At 39.7% G+C, this 17268-nt stretch overlaps 1 long non-coding RNA gene across 3 annotated transcripts in view; it reads right to left on the reverse strand.

Annotated features, from left to right (window-relative positions):
- The window catches only part of LOC107205457, an 83842-nt gene that overhangs the window by 46896 nt on the left and 19678 nt on the right, over positions 1–17268 (reverse strand). The window lies entirely within an intron of this gene.

The following is a 17268-nucleotide window of genomic DNA, read 5'->3' on the forward strand; positions in this document are numbered from 1 at the left end:
CCCAAGGGGCTTGGAACCTGCCAGTATCTCTTATTGCCTTGCAAATTACAGTTTTCTGACAAACATTCTTTCCTCCCTTTCAAATCTGTAATCACTATCTATATGGACATTTATTTTAATTAGTATTTTTAACGCTCCATTTTCAATTAATTTGTTGTGTTGCTTGGTTAGTATTTTCAGTGACTTTCCTTTAAAACTGTTCATTTGGAATATTTTGTTCCTCTGGAGTGAGCTTTTCCCCTCACCCCTGTGGCTCCCAGCTCATATCTATGGGTAACAACAGTGCATGTACATGTTTCTCAACACCTTGGGAGGTGAGCTTACACAACTGTCTTTTATCACCTGGATCAGTGCTCCAACTGGGGTTTCTAAATGTATTCAGTCTCCAGCATTTCCTTCCTCACAGAGCTTCTCTAGGCCTGAATCACTTCAGTGTTTATTCTCTCTAAAAATAAGAGAATAATTTTTTTTTTAATTATTAAGATTTTGGTTGAAAGTGAACACTGCGCTTAATACAGAGTTTGAAATAGTAGAATCATTTTTGTGAGGTGTTGTGCCCTACAGTGAGGCATCACCTTTAAAAACATTAAAAATCTTCTTAATTTTCAGAAGTTCAGAGCACTCCTGGATTCCAGCAGCTTTGGTGGGAATATTGCATCAGCTCTGGTCCTCCCTGCAGTCAGGAAGATTTTTATCACAGAGTGAGTTTGGCCTATACATTTAAGCAGTATGATCAAATCACGTTCTTTTTGAGCCTAGGTAAGGATTTCAGTTCCTCAGTTTAATGCACTCCCGTCTGAAGCATTTGCTCTTAACAACTGTGAAAAAAAGGAAATGTTCAGGAGAGAGTTGCGCTTTATGCTGAAGTTGAACTTGAAGTGATCTCCTGAGATATCTTTTATTTGTATGTTAAACAGAATGCACATTTATGGTGCTTTATAAATAATAATAATAATGCTATCATCTCTCTGTATTCTGTTTATTGTAATCTGTTTATTCTGCAAAACTCAGCAATGAAAGTAAAAATAACCTCACTATGTGTTTTCAGTGAAGATCCATAGCTATTTTTATTTCATACAAACTTGTTCTTCCCCAGTTATAAGGCACTTTGTATTAAAAGCTATCAAAGGAAAACAAAACCAAAGAAAAGATCTCAAAAACAAATGTTCTGAAATCATTAAGTAACTCAGCTCCATAAAAATCATGTGGCCCTATAATCCAGTAATGTTCTTAAGTACTCCACAATCAAATCAGTGAAGAGTTCTACCTAAAAATCAGTGGTGGTTGATGGCCAAAGGAATTTAAAAAATTAAGTGGAACCAGACAACTTGAGGAATTAGTCATGAGACAAGGAATCTTTTTACCTATAAATCAGTGTGAAGCCATCTCAGTTTCAGTAAGTAGCCACACTAGTTAGGGATTGATGGTCTATAGGGATCAACATTAAAAGGCAATAGCTACCACATTGTGGTATACGAGATACTAAAACTATTTCCCGTACCCAACAGAGGAAATCAAGAAAGCATTCAGATATTAATGTCAACCAGCATTTGTGAAATGAATAGTCTTGACCTCAGTCCCCCCTCTTTTCCAGCAAAAACGAGAAGCTGCAAAAAGTGGCTCCTTATTTGTGACCTTGAAATTACCAATTCTGTGAATGATTAACTTAGTGCAGAAGGAGGATAAGAACACTGGAAAAAGGAAGAAACACAGAGCTGTGCAAGACTTACAGCTCACAACACCCTTTCCATGGATAAACAGTTTTTTCAAGCTCTTAGGCTGCCAATCCTGCTCTTTTATCACCTGTAAATATAGTAATGACATGTAAAAAAACCCTTCTGAAATAATTCAGGGAGAAAACATGAATTGACACTCTGGGCATTAATCACAGTATTTTATATTACTCTAGGAGGGAAGTCACCACCTTTTGGTACTTTCATTCGTCATGTTTCCCTGTTTAAGCCATTCATAGACAATTTGCAACAGTTCCCTCATTCCAAGTCTAGGAAATTGCTACAAATGCAGTAATCAACATTGGAAACCCCAACATGACAATTTTAAAAGCAAGAACTGTGTACTGCTGCAGGAGATTTTGGTGTGGTTTAATGTTGACAAACATCAGCCTCTCACTGAGCCACATGTGCAAGAGCCAGGGGATGGAAGTTTACTCTGGGAAGGGATGGGGATCACATGTTTTTAAATCTGGCCACACTGATAACTGATCTCGCCCAAAACAAAACACAGCAAACTATGATGCATTAACACCTCATTTGTATAGGGACGGATCCTAAAGGCTGAATGCAAAGAGAGCTTAGCTGAAGGCATGACATCCCCATCCTGTGCAACAGCAATCCTAATGACTCCAGTAAAATTAAATTGATGTCCATCCTTGAACAGCAAAGGCCCTAAGACATCTCTCAGGATACTTCAGCTGTGGCATGGAATTGCCTGAATGTTCATCTCTCTGGCTGATGGTCAGATGAGATATTGGCTTATGCTGGGCTACATCTCATCAGACCCCCTTGGCTAACCTCACTTCAAAATGACCCTTCTTAGCCATAAAAGTTTCTTTGTTGGTCAACAATGCTCCTGAGAACACAGCCCAAATGCTGAAACAGAGTTAGTCCAGCATGGATGGTATCTGGGTGTCAGAGAGCAGTGTGTGTAGTGCCTTATGAGCCAGTTCCAAGCCATCATGCCCAACTGCTGCCCCTGGATGGCTCTAAAAACAGACTGCATTTCCCTGGGACTAAGGGAGGTGCTGCTCCTCTCCTGCCGCTGTGCTTTCCATCCAGCTGCCCCTCCAGGGTGATGGAAGAATCTGGGTGACACCTCCTTTTGGGTGACAGCTTCTGTGTGGTCAGTCTCACACTGTGCTGGCCCTTCTTAGGTGCCACAGATTTTGGGGAGGCAATGGGTTATCTGCATGAGGGGTTGTGCCTCTCAAGCCCTGCTTGCATGTAATGCAACTGCTGACCTGCAGTGCCTGTCATCCCTCCCCTTAACTTTGTTAGCTAAACATAGCAAGACCACATCCCCCCACGTGACCAGGGCTGCTTACTGCATCTTGTAGCATCTATCCAAATTCAATACCTGCATCACTTCTGACAGCTTTTGCTGCAAAGACCTCTGAAGCCTTTTGTCCCATTTAAGACCTGTCAGTCCTTTGTTTGTTAGCCCTTCCTGGTCCTGGGTTGAAGTACATTATTAAAAATTCCTTACAGACCTACATTAGTATAAATTAAGAGGTAGAGGACATTATCCTGCGTAGAGTGTGAATTTTTATTTAAATAATTCTATTAGCATAATTATCTTTTTCAGAAATTAAATGAACATTATTACACTTGATGTGCTACAAATTATAAAAGCAAAATTTCACTTGTAAGGTTGCACAGTTCTCAAGCAATTAGCCATATTGCACCCAGCAAACCAAAATTAAACACATAAATTAAACCAGCGGGGGGGATAATAATGTTAGAAAGGGGGTATAGACTTTTGTGGTTTGTTCATTCTGAAGCTCCAACTAAAGATAGCTCTGACAGGAGCAGGTCAGACAAGTGGGGTTAACAGGTTTCCCCACACTTTTCTAACTTGCAATGTAAAAATCTTACTTGACAGAACAATTATGTGGACTGCTTTCACTAGAGATAATAACATAATCTAAACAAGTAATTTCCTCGTGTGCTCCATGTATAATCTTGCAATCTGTCCCTATTTTTTACCATACATAGCTGTTATTGGCACTTTAATCAATAGACACATTGGATCTGAACTCGGCATTCACACTTTTTATTATGATTGTCAAATGTCTGTGATTGCATTTATGTGCAGCTACCTACACAAAAATATACAGCAATTTATAGGCACACCTTTTATTCTGCAGGTGTTAATTCTTACAACTGCCAAAATTTATCAACATAAAGAAATATTTCTGGGATTGCTAAAGCATTTAGATGATAGCAGTAAATTAAATAGCTTGGAGAGACATGTGAATGCTACTGAATGGTCTCTCTCTAAAGGTGTCTCACACTCACAGAGTTTGCTGAAATTCTTCTACACCAGCTTCAACATAGAAAATGTCCCGTGTTTGAAAAATGCACATTTGTTTTACCAAACTTAGAGTCATGCCAGCCCCTCAGCTGAGGGACCCATTCTGTCCCTTGCTGAGCTAATGCTCACCATAATGATGTGGAGGAGCATTCCTCCTCTGCTGTCTGGCAGATCACAGTCAACAGGGATCAAGAGCGCTTACAGCATGCTCTGCCCTCCCCATCAAATGAAAACTTCCTTTGAGGCCAAGCCTGGAGTGCTGCAGTGGATGGCTATAAACTGTTCAGGAGGGACAGCTGTTACCCTGGAGAAGACTGAGACAGGACCTCATCAATGTCTGAAGGCAGGGTGTCAGGAAGATGGATCCAGCACCGAGAGGACTGATAAGAACCTGAGTGAGCCAAGCTACACCACATGAAAAGGACTTTTCTTCCTGGATTTACCATCCCATCGAACAGCAAGAGGTTTTATTATTTAATATTATTCAATTTCTGTTAAACAGCTTTTTCCACTTCTCTCCAAGGAATTTTCTTTTTCCCTTTCCCGGACCAGTTGGTGGGGAGGAGTCATTTCCCTGGAAACCCCCATTTGGAGTTTTCCTCCCTAATTTGCCCTAAACTAGGACAATGATCTGGACTACGGGATTGAGGGCACCCTCAGTGAGTTCAGAGACGCCAAGCTGGATGGGAATGTTGATGTGCTGGACAGCAGGAAGGCTCTGCAGAAGGCTCTGCATAGGCTGAAGCCAATTGTATGAGGTGCAATAAGGCCAAGTGCTGCATTTGGGTCACAACAACTCCGGGCAGGGCTACAGGAGAAGGACCTGGGCGTGCTGGTCAACAGCAGCTGACCATGAGCCAGCACGGGCTCAGGTGGCCAAGAAAGCACTCTGGACTGTATCAAAAATTACACGGCCAGCAGGACCAGAGAAATGGAGCTGGTAAAGGGTCTGGAGCACAATTCTGATGAGGAGCTGCAAAAGGAGCTGTGGCTGTTTAACCTGGAGAGAAGGAGGCTCAGGGAAGACCTGGTTGTTGTCTACAACTACCAGAAAGGAGGTTGTAGTCTGGTGGGGGATAGGTCTTTTCTCCCAGGTTACAAGTGACAACATAAGAGGAAACAGCTGCAGGTTGCACTAGGGGAGATTTAGATCAGATATTAGGGAAAAATCCTTTGCAGAAAGGGTTTCCAAGCACTGGGACAGGCTGCCCAGGGAAGTGGTGGAGTCACCATGCCTGTAAATACTTAAAAGATGTGCAGAAGTGGTGCTCAGGGACATGGTTTAGTGGTGGACTTGGCAGTCCATGGCATGATTGTAATGATTGTACTTGATGATCTTAAAGGTCTTTATTCTAAAATATTCTATAATTATCAAATACATTTTATACAGTTCTTCCCTGAAGAAAGGGTAATATTTCCCTCTTTTTCCTGCCTGTTTCATAGTGCTTTGAGGAGGAAGCAGATGACGTGCTTACCATGAAATGCTCTGGGGTTTGGATAGTTTTCTAGCAGAAGCCAGGTTATTTGCTTTGGCCTGAAATATACTGAATTGTTTGGAGGCTGACTGCTTTAGGGAGCATATGTCTCCTCGTGGCTCTGCAATACCATACTGATATAGAAATGATTTGCCAGTTAGGAGAGATTTCAGGAGAGAGGGTTTTGATTTGTGTTCTCCTCACTCCTCTGTCTTTTAGCATGCCAGAATTTTTGTTTATTTAGGTTCTTATGTCACACACTCTCTTTATTTTCTTTTCTCTTTGTTGGAGTGCCTGTTCTAATATCCAAGAAGGGTTTGATTTATAGGGAATCTTTTCCACATAAAGATTATGTTGTGAGTATTTGTCTAGTCCATACTAAATGGATGGAGTTCTGTATGTATTTGGAAATGCATCTGGAAGAAGAGAAACTTCTGATAAAATAAATGCAAGTGCATCTAAAATAGGTTAAGTATTTTTGCTAAAATTATTTGGTGAAAGAGAAAAAATTAGTTCTTTCCCATGTCAAAACTGAGCATAGGGAGAAAGGAAAAGGAAAAGTAATTCAGAATTTCTTTTAGGTTTCTCTAAATGACATTAAATCCAAAATTACACTAAGTAATTGAAACAAATTCATCCAATCACTTTTGCATTGCTTCTGTTTTCCAGCATGATTTTGCAGAAGAATAAATGAATATTTCATTTAACCATACCAGTGTAAAGCTTTCTGGGCAAAGAGCAGGAAGATTAGTGAGTAAGACTGGCCTCAGTCAGGTCACAGGTCCTGTGCAAGAGAAATGCTCAGGGAGCTCAGAAAATGCCATCATTTCAAATCCCACTGAATCACTGTCGTGACAAATATGAGCATTTGCAGCATCTGCACTGACTGAGCTTTGTGTTTACTCAGTGATCTACTTCTACCTCAGGAGTGTGCCAACAGGAAGAAGTGAGAGGAGATAATAAATTTGAAAAGTCCCTGAAAAGTGACTTTTGTAAAGCCAGGAGAAAGATGTTTGGTCTCATTAGTGTGGTGATTCCTGAAGTGCTGTATAAAGGGAATGGCAATAGGGGTGCAATTTGGTTCTGACTACCCCAATTTGTCCATATCCTGAGTACATCCACTTGCAAAAGAATAAATTTAGTCCTTTTCCTTTGTATTGGTGTAGAAGGGAGATGATGTAGTTGTTGTGTCTACAACAGTTTATCACCTACAACACTATTCTTCTACCCTCCATCTACCCATTATCAGAGATGGTGATGCATCCACTCACATCTATCAGTCCCTCTCTTCAGCAGTGATGTGCATTTCATCTTCTCAATGGCAGCAACACCTCCCTTGACTAATAATAGTAATAATAATAGTAATAATAATAATAATAATAATAGTAATAATAATAGTACTACCTCCTATCACTGTCCTTCCATGCCTGCCTCATGAAATTAATAATTAAAAAAAAAAAAGAAAGAAAAAGAAATAGAACAAAGAAACAGCAGCAGTGTGAAATCAGAGGTGGTGCAATTTGGCTAGAGAGTCACATACATCCAGAAAAAAGATCAGAAATGCTCAAACCAGTCGTACAATTTTCACTTTTCTGCAATATTTTATGCAGATGAAACTTGAAGACCTTTGCATTTTTTACAAAGAATCCAGTGCAATGCTGTTGTTTGATCTATGCATTGAAGAGCATCAGTTTGAATGTACAAGGCTTTGTATTCTCATTATTTGGAGAAGATCTCCTCAAAATAAGTCTGAAAGCTATATATCCACTATGTTTTTGATGATTAAAGCATTCATGTGACCAGGTACCACTGGTTCAATAAAGCAGGATTTCTGTGTTCCTTTAATTTTTTTATATGTTTTGAATGTTTTTTAGTTCTCAGGTACAATGGAGAAAGAAAAACGGTTTATGAATGGTGATTTTGTTCTGAAATCATGCAAGGGGACTCACCAAAACCATAAGTCCAAGTCATATAATTAGTATTCAGCAGCCATAATAAGGAAATGAAGAAGGGCAAAATAATGCATACCATATATAAATGATTCACAACACCTTGTCAGGTATAAATCTTACCTTACATATAAAGAAGCTGTGATACAGAGCTTATATGATTCTTTGAGGGAATTTTTGTCAGATGCAGCTATTCCTGCCTTCTATTATATTGCTTTTACCACTAGACTATGTTAAGTTAAAGATGATCATAGTCTATTGAGATTTAACTGGGCTTTTTCAATTTTTTTTCTATTTTTTTATTTCTTTCATTTTTTTTTAATAAATAAGTGGAGGGTATTAGTGATATGCTAATGTAGTTGTTGCCCAGGGCAGCTAGAACTGGAGCAGGAACCAAGAGAGAATTTTAGAGTAAAGATAGAGGTGAGATGAAAATATTAAAACCAAAAGCCTTAGATAATGATATAGTTTTTAAAATATTGGGAGAGCTGGGGAGAGTCTTCTAAAAGGTCAACTCTAGTGGCTCCATCACCCAATGCTGGATTATTGTGCTTATATTTACCCTGTGAGGGGAAGCCAGACACACTGGGCTGGATTTGCAAATGCTGGGTGTCACTGCAGCTTTTCTCGACCCATGAGGATCTGCTTCGTTTCTCAGAGCTTTTCAGACTTGGGAAGGTGACAGACCTATAAAGATTTAACAAGTTTGGCTGAAGGTCCTGAGGAGAAGGTACAAGGTATACAAAATATAAGGAACCAACTGGCACAATCTTGTTTTAAAAATTGCTTTCACTACGCATTCTCCCTCAGGCACTAATTTTAGCAAGGAGAAGTGTGATATCCTATAGTATTGCATCTGTAATTTCAGAGCAAATTGTGTTTTTATAGGAATGAAATACTGTCTTTGACATACCCATCTTTCTTTGCCAGTTTTTGGCATCAGTTTAGATTTGGACAGGAGTGAAGTGATTAAAAGCAGCAAGTGGTCTAATCATCCTTCACTCAACCTTCTTAATGCAATTCACTACTAAGACTACATTTGAAGATCATTTCATTATTTTTCAACACTGCTGAGAAGATGGCAGAAGCATAAGTTTGTCTGAAAGAGCTAGAAGAGAGTAAAACACTGCCTGTAGCCTGAAAAAAGTTATCTTAAAAGCATTTTTGGGTGTTTTCTCAATATATAGATTCAGAGAACTTTTAAAATTAGTATCACCAAAACAATGAAAATCAATATTATATGAATGATGGTACTCCTTTATTAGCTAATTATTGTTCCTGTAATTAACTAAGAGCAACTAATCACACTGATACATCTTTTGAATAATTGACTGATTGAGGTAATGACTAGCTTTCAAACATATTTGTCACTAATTTGTAATTCACATAGGTAGAAATGTGTGGTAAAGTTGATGGCTGTTTGGAATCTGAAGTAAGAGAGCAATCCTCCGTTCATGTCCGTGTCACACTGCTGTGATGAGGCAGCTTTCTAAGTGCTCCTTGAGGGAGTTTGCACATTTGCCATTTTGTCATTAGTACACTCAACTCCCTTCCCTCACAGGAGATGGACTAAGGTGTGGTCAGCATCCTAAAAGGGGAAAATACTCCTCTGTTTATCTGGCATTTTATTCATATGCTCTCTGAATTCCCCTCTGGTAAAAGATGCCAAGTTAACAGCCTGAGAAACTGGAATTTGTGTTTGTCCAAAGACGATGGGAAAAACAGAAGCTATCTGCTTTATTCTATCGTTGGCTTTAACCTTGAATATTTTGTCAGCAGACTGGTAACTTTGCTAGAAAACAGTGTTCCAAGGCAGCAAAAAAACCTTCACAAGTTTTATCAAATACTGCAAATAATTTTAGCCAGAGAAATAGAGGGGAAATGCAGCAAAATGGAATATTGTATACCAATATTTTTTAACTATCAGAGTTAGTATTTCATTTTATCAAGATGTGACAACAGGATGAGAAAAGAGAAGATAGCTGGCATGAAAGACAGAAGCCTGTTCATGTTCAGATTAGGGTGCTCACCAGCAGTGTTCATAAGCCTCAACATAACTAACCCAGAAAGACAACTCCTCCAGGAGGTGACTCAAATTTCAGGTGCCCCTGAAAAAGCATCTCTGCTTCCACTGATTGTTCAGTAGGCCTATGTAGACAGGCCAGCTAAATTAGACATGTCTCAGCTGTCTGAAATTCAATGGTGTGACCTCTAAAACCGTGTCACTCTGCTTAAATTAATTATTGTAGGCTAATAGGAAAAAAAAAAAAGGAAGGGGGAGCTGTCTCACTGAAATTGAAAAAGTATTTCTGTTCAACTCTTCTTTTTTTTTGAAAGAGAAGAGAGAGAGAAAGAGAGAGAGAGAGAAAGAAAGAGAGAGAGAAAGAGAAAAGGAGAAAAAGAGAGAAAGAGAGAAAGAGAAAAAGAGAAAGAAAGGTCCTTACAGCATAGTCCTAGTATCCTATTGCAATTTTCCCACCCACATCTAGGTTGACACAACTGACTATTTTACCAAAACCAAAACAGATGATGGCTGCAACATTTTCATCACCATTGGCCTATCATGGATATTTTCAAGCCATTAAACCTCACAGATGGGAGAATATTTTATTGTTCAAATCATGCAACATGGAACTTCACTACAGGGCAGCCACTGTCTGGTGGGGATCTTGTGATAGATTTCAGATCTGGATTTGCAGCTAGGAAGTTAGAGACTTGTCTTCTATGGGAACAGGGAAAGAAAAAGTGGGATAAATATAGGGTTATTATTAATCTAGAGAGAAAACCAAGCATTAACCAGGAATTACTTAAGAGGTGGTTTCCTCATTTTGGGATGTCACTCCAAATTCACAACAGAAACACTACTTGAGAAATGTTTTCCAAAGCTGGGTGAAGAAAAAAAGGCAGTAATAATAAATCTGAGACACAGATAATTCTCACCACCCCTCTGACTCGAATGGTATGATTGCAAACGACTAAGATTTGACCTTGAAACAGTTTTCCTATCTGCATGGAATGCTGTGATTTGGGACTGCAGATGCACAACCTGGCCAGATGTCAGGCTGGATGGTGTGAGTGTTGATGTGCTCCTCCCTGTCTGCAGTTAGCAGGGTGGTTCCTGTGCACAGTCTCAGGGTCATGGTCAGCACTGCAGCATGGCAGGGATGCAGACACAGAGGCTCCTGATGAAAGCAAAAGCCAATAGCCCAAAAGCTGAGCCCTGATCACCTCTGGCTGGTGGGACCTGCAGCCAAGGACAGACACCCCTGACTACTCACTCACCCAGACAGGACATATTGAGCATAGACTTGGTATGGTCTAGACTTTGTATATCGTTTCTCACTCCTCGAGGCAAGTGCAGTTTAGCCCTCACCACCCTTGTGCATTTTCCCTGCCTTTGTAACACTGAAATAGTACAACCTCTCTCAAGCCTCTGGTTTGAGCAGTCTGACCAGGTGTCGAATCAGTTTTCAACACAGAATATCCAACTTTAAAGGATCAGAGAAAAATAATAAAACCCCATCTGTCTAACCAGACACCAATCATGGTGTTATCTGAGTGCCTCACAAATAAAGCTTGTCATACAGAACATTTGTTGCCATTTATCTCAGGAATGGTGTTTGCATATCAGCCTTTATCTCAGGATTTTGTAAATTACCTAAAGGCATCTGAGTCAAGGCAGAGAACAAGGTGAGTAGTAATTGCAGTCATTCAGACCTCATGACACATTTCACAACTGTCAAATAACAAAGTTAACTAATGAGATAGCCCACACCTGTGAAATGATTCATAAAGAAAAAGGACCTTATCTCCTCTTCCTACACTGACCACTCAGTTAATTGCCAAGAGTCCAGCTGACCATCATAGAAAGTCAATTCTGTGCATGTAAGAGTACCTAAAGCAAAAACATTCCAACCTTCCATGGAGACAATGTATAAACTCACAAGAGAGTTGAAGAGCATGGCTGTTAGTCTAACACAAAGTAGGACTCAAAATCCCCACACCATCCTCAGTCCTGTAACAATCCTACACCCAGAGAAAACCAATATTCCACTTTTTCCTCTACATTGAAAATGGAGATAACAGTATTTGTTTTACTCCCTTTGGCATTGTGAAGATTATTTTTTTTTAAAATTACTTTCAGAAACTTGATAGAAGACATTTCTGAGTTTTAATTGATCAGAAGCACTTTTTTTCAAATAAAAGGGCAATAATAATGCAAAAGCAATAGCTGACAGAAAGGTTTCAAGTTTGGATTACGGGTACATAATTTGGATTAAAAGTATGTAGGACATAGATCACTGGGATGAGCCCTCCCCTCCTGCAGGAGGTATTGCAGAAACACTTCCCCTTCCAGGGAACATGCTGTACTACCACAGAAAATTTCAGTCCTTGCTGAAACACTGACCTTTTTTCATCTCTCTCCCCCTCAGCTGCACCCCAAGGGGCCAGAAGTCTAAGTGTTTTTTCAAGCCGTTATACCTGATTACATAGTGATGCAGAGTGCCATAAAATGAATGAGTGAAGACATTTGCAAAGAAGTGCTCTTATCATCCTTGTGATGGTGTACAATGGAACATTTTATCCACACTCAATCTCCATATTTCCTAAATTTACATTATACATCATAGTCGTACTATAGGCAATACAATCTCTTGAAGTATGCATTAATTAACTTGGCTTTTCTTCTAAACAGAGGTCATATAATTAATTATTAAGCAGTCAAAGGAGTCAGAGAAGTCCTTTCTATCATGTTCTGCTCCATAATCTTCATAGTGCAATATCTTCTGGGGAGGGTGGAAGGACTAGTCTTAGAGGAAGAGAATAGGCATATTGTTATTCTCTAGAAGTTACCATCGAGGTAGCTCTTGCAGCTGTGAGCCAAAGTCTAAATTAAACAAGGTCCATATCTTCAGGGACCCTGAAGGTGTCCCATCTATTCAAAAGGGGCAAGTTTTATGGTATTGATGACACTTTATATGGTGATACTGTTGAGCTCTGCAAAGCAAGGACAAAGGATTGGAGGTATCATCATGCAAAGGAGATACATTACTTATGCTGAAGGCTTGGCTACTCACTGAAGTAGGAAGGATAAGGAAGGATATTAATTTATATTGCCTGACCTACCTCACATTAACTGCAAAGCCACATTTTCTTGTTTGTGGTAAATGCAAGGTAATCTTTTCCTGCTTATAAATTTATATTCCATCATAACCAAAGGAATCCTGTTTGTAACGATTCCCCTGAAGCCTGTTCCTTAGAGACATCCTCTCACTCCTCATGGTAAACTGCCAGGGGCTGAGACTCTTTCTGGGGAATCTTCTGCACCCCAAAGATATGCAGATTTCAATACATTAGGAAAAAAATCCCACTACAGACAGAAAATGTATGTTTAGTTCAGAAAATAAAAGAAACAAAAAAAAGGACAAATCAACAACAGATTCACAATTTATGACTTGCTAAACATTTTGCTTCATACCCACAATCTGTTTACATGAATTGCTTTAGTGTAAAAGTCAGAAAGTTAATTGTTCAGTTGCAGGAACCTTAGATAAAAGCTGGTTCAGTAACTATAATTCACTGCAGCCTACCAGAAGTCTGGAAATAAATAACTTTACACCAAAGTAATTCTACTGCTCTCTGATGCTTCACAAGGAGCAGAAGGGGTTTGAACCAAAAAGAGCTTGTTTTACGAAAGATAATGTTCCTGATTATTGTAATTTATTCCAATCAAAGCTCCCAAGTAGCATAATTTCTGAGCTCTTTATTTCTCTGAGTGTCCATTTCAAGAACATCCTAAAGCTCACATCAGGGTTTTCAGAAAAAAGTGCCTGTGCTGGTCTGCTCCCCAGCCAGATTCAGCAGTGATATACTTTAAATGCCACTACCTCACTTCTGACAGTCTACATTTTTCTACATTCCACTGGAGTCCAGGAGCCTTTAAGATAATATCCAGAAGTGATTACATCATGTCCTTCTTTTTGCTTCCCATAAAGTGAAATGTCATCTCTATAAACTTCTACTCCCTTTTAGGCCCTCTGGGCAGCATCTCACTCACTTCCCTTCAGTTCAAGGGTCTGCAGAAGCATTAACTCCTCAGCAGCCCTCTGCCCTTTGTCAGCTGCAGTTGCCAAACTGGACAAGGACTTTGTGGAAGCTGAGGGATGCATCCCACAAGAGCTGTATTGATGCAGGAGGCAGCATGGAGATAGAGTCCAAGCCCAAGCGAGCTTTCTGCCCTCCCTGTTGCATGGTTAGGACCTTTTTTCTTCTCTGTCCAAGAAAAACCTTTTGTGGGGAGCTGTGGGGTTGCTGACTGCACAGGGTGCTTTACAGCTTCCACGGCAGCCTCGCCTTGAAGCATTCACTTCTCACAAAGCCAAGGCCCAAGGGCTTCCCTGTACCTGCAAGAGCTGGTGGAGGGACCTTGGATTTCCAAGTTACAAAGATGTCACTCATATCTTCTTTGCCTTTGTAGCATGTTTGAATGGATCTAGACAATTGAGTTGTCACCTTGAGCTGGTGCACTTTTGTCCCTTTACAAATCCCAGTCACCTCTGCCTTGGCATCAATGTGATGTGCAATAACTGTATTGCAGACCTTAAAAATAAAAGTCTAGGCTTGTTCATGAATGTCTCTTATGGATATTGAACTCAGAAAATAGGTAACTCTCACTTGTATTTGGCCTTTCTCTCTGGCTTCTTTGCTTTGACAGACACATTTCCAATATCCTATTATCTTGTATGTTTGTACTGCAGTAAGTAGGCATAACTGATTTACCTTTTCTCTAGCATTCACTGCTTTCTATACTACCATCCTGCCCCTTCTTATTCATCTTTTCTTCTGAATGGAACAAAGACATTTGTTTAAAAAACAAAGAACAAGATTACCACTGAAAATTATTGTGAATCTTTCTTCCCTTCAATGCACAGCCTGCACAGATAAACCTTTCCTCAGCTACCTACCTCCCATTTGAAGAAACCTTTGTAGCCTGGCCATTTTCCTTTCTCTTCCCCAACATCAGCTCCCTGGGAACACAGAGCCACACAACTTTCCAGCACCTTCATCTTCACAGCAGCATCCCACACCAGCCCTGTCCCTGGTTCAATGGCCTTGGGCCAAGCAGGATCCACAAACAGCAAACAGCATTGTAAAAAATAATTGTTCATTAAACACTTTCATCTTTTTAATGCATTTTGACAACCAAAAACCCTGAAAAGTGCCCATACCAAGTCACCAGCAAGGTCTGACAAACTGTATGTGCCCCACCCAAAATCATAAACTGACTGGGAGGCCACAGGTTTAAGGAGGAGCATGTCAGTGATACTCTCACAATGCTCATGATGCTTCCTTCTTGTGAAAGAGATCTTTTTCTTGGACTTCTCTAAAGATGCAAAATTATCAAGCAGGAAGTGATGAGCCTTAAGAGATAGAAAAGGTTATAATTATAGAATTAGTACCACCACAGATGTCTCCAAGAGCAATTGTACTTTGGAAAAAAGTTACTCAGTGAGCATATGAATCCTTGCTAACTCAAGAATATAATTCACTAGGTACCAACTGGCTGTCAATGACTACTGTCTGTTTGTTCTCAATTTATATTTATTTCTTCTAACTCAGATAAATAAATCTTGTTTCGACCCTAATGCATGACTCAGTGTTCAGTACAAAAAGCAGGTTAGTAGCAGCAGTTGCCTCAGCTGGGAAGTACCAGGCACCTCTCTCTATCTCTCACCCCTTTTGTTCCAGTAACTACTTGGTGTGGTGAAGATAAGAGAAATGCTATTCAAGAGTTCAAATGTTCCCACTGAAACTAAAAATTAGTGCTGAAAACATCCCCAAATTGAAGACTAGATGTCAAAAAGTCCCCTTCAAACCATATGAGGGGGTAGAAAAGAAGCAGAGGAAATGAGAGATAGGAGGATGACCTGTTCTTTCTGTGCTTTTTCCCTGAATGATTCCAATAAACCTAAAGCTTTCTTTTTTTGAAAATAAATAGAAAGTTGCTTCAATGGAGGCCATCCCCTACAGCCACAGCCTTAATTCCCTTAAAAAAAAAATTAAAAAGTTACATCTTCCTTTTGCCAGTCTATAAAGGTAAAGGAAATTAAAGTTACAGGGATTAAGCCTGCTGTGACATCTAGGCATTCATTCATTCATCTCCTGGCTGAACTTCAGCCATGTTGCAGGGCATGGCTCAGCATGAAATTGTGAACCTATCTGAGAAAGGGACAAAGTGGTCTCACAACTTATTTCCTGTGGGTTAGAAAGGCCTTCATCACTGCTCACAGCGACCAAAGCTGTAAATGTTAAAACCTGAGGGTGTTGGTGAAGATTATGTTGCCCACAACTTGGTTGTTTGCTGAGAAGCTGAGGTTTAGCAGCCCCACCTAGACCCCAACAATCTCACTGGCCACACACGTGATCCGCTTTGAGAGCGCTGCCCCCCGACTGCTCATGTTCACAAATGGCACTGTTAGGAGAGGAGTGAGAGGGGATGTGATGGTTCTGGACACTACAGGAGCATTTCAGCTTCCCTGCAGTGACACTGGTTCTGCAGGGACCCCCACTCTAGAAGAAAGGTCTAGTATGGATTTCAGCATCAACCTCAATAAACATTCAACTGAGGAAGTGATATTTATGTCACTGCATCTATTGAAGGGTGAAAAACCTTCATGGGTTTAAAATTGGCTTGGTTAATGATGGAAATCTGTCTGCACTAATGTGTTCCTCAGGTAAATGTGCCTTCTCTTAGTTCAGTGTAATTGCTTCATCATGCATGTGTTTGTGTGTGTGTGTGTGTATGCTTATGTATACATAACTAAAGTAAATTGCACTCATACAGAAATAACATGTCCTCTGCCCTCACAGAAGCTTAAAACCATTCTACTGGTTGAGAGAAAATGAGCAAGGAATCAATAGGGTACAACTTAACAGCTATGCAATCTTTTGTATTTTCAGACCTTTACATCTTTATTGGCACTGCACTTTGAAATTTCTGAAATCCATTTATGGATAGAAAAATTCTTAAGGAGTTTTCTTATTTTCATTTGATCCACAGTACTGCATACAGAAAGAGAATATGCAGAAATGTTTCTGTGAGAACAAGGAGAGGCTTCAGGCTGTGCTTCTCACTGCAGAGAACCACAACTGAGGCAGGTTTAGATTTGTCATTCTTTTCTGGCTGTGTTTTTCCTGCTTGTTGTATCTTTATCATGGAAAGTAATTTGCAGAAAGATTCCTACAAAACCCCTTGTCTTAGGTGACTGGAGATCACAATATATTTAAAGACTTTTCTCAATACCAGGTAGTACCTATATTGCTTAGGTACTTAGGTTAGGGAAAACAATTTTTTTTTCCCCCTGATTTTTTTGGGTTTGTGTTTGGGGTTTTTTTTGTGGTTTGTTGTTGTTGTTCTTTTGATTTGATTTGGGGTTTTTTGGTTTGTTTTTTTGGCACCTTCACCTAATCTCAATTTGAAAAATACCTGCATCCTCCTATATTAAAGAAACTGTGGTCCTCATGTCAGGAATGTAATTTTCCTCTTCCCACAGATAAAATTCCCAAATTTCACTTTATTGTAGCCCATTGCAAGAGAAGAAAAGAATCTCTCAATTCATATGTACAGGGAAAATTTAAGTAAATGCCAAATGTCCACCCTACTGGACATGAGCCAGTCCAGAATTAAAGTGTGATTCTTGCAGTTCAGTTTCTGAAAAAGTACTGTGGTTCAGATGTTAAAAGAACACAGTAAATCTTAGATGAGTTGTTTTTGGGGGGAAAACATGTTTTTG

Source organism: Parus major, chromosome 1 (genome assembly GCF_001522545.3).
Source record: "Parus major isolate Abel chromosome 1, Parus_major1.1, whole genome shotgun sequence".
In the NCBI taxonomy this organism is placed as follows: Eukaryota; Metazoa; Chordata; class Aves; order Passeriformes; family Paridae; genus Parus; species Parus major.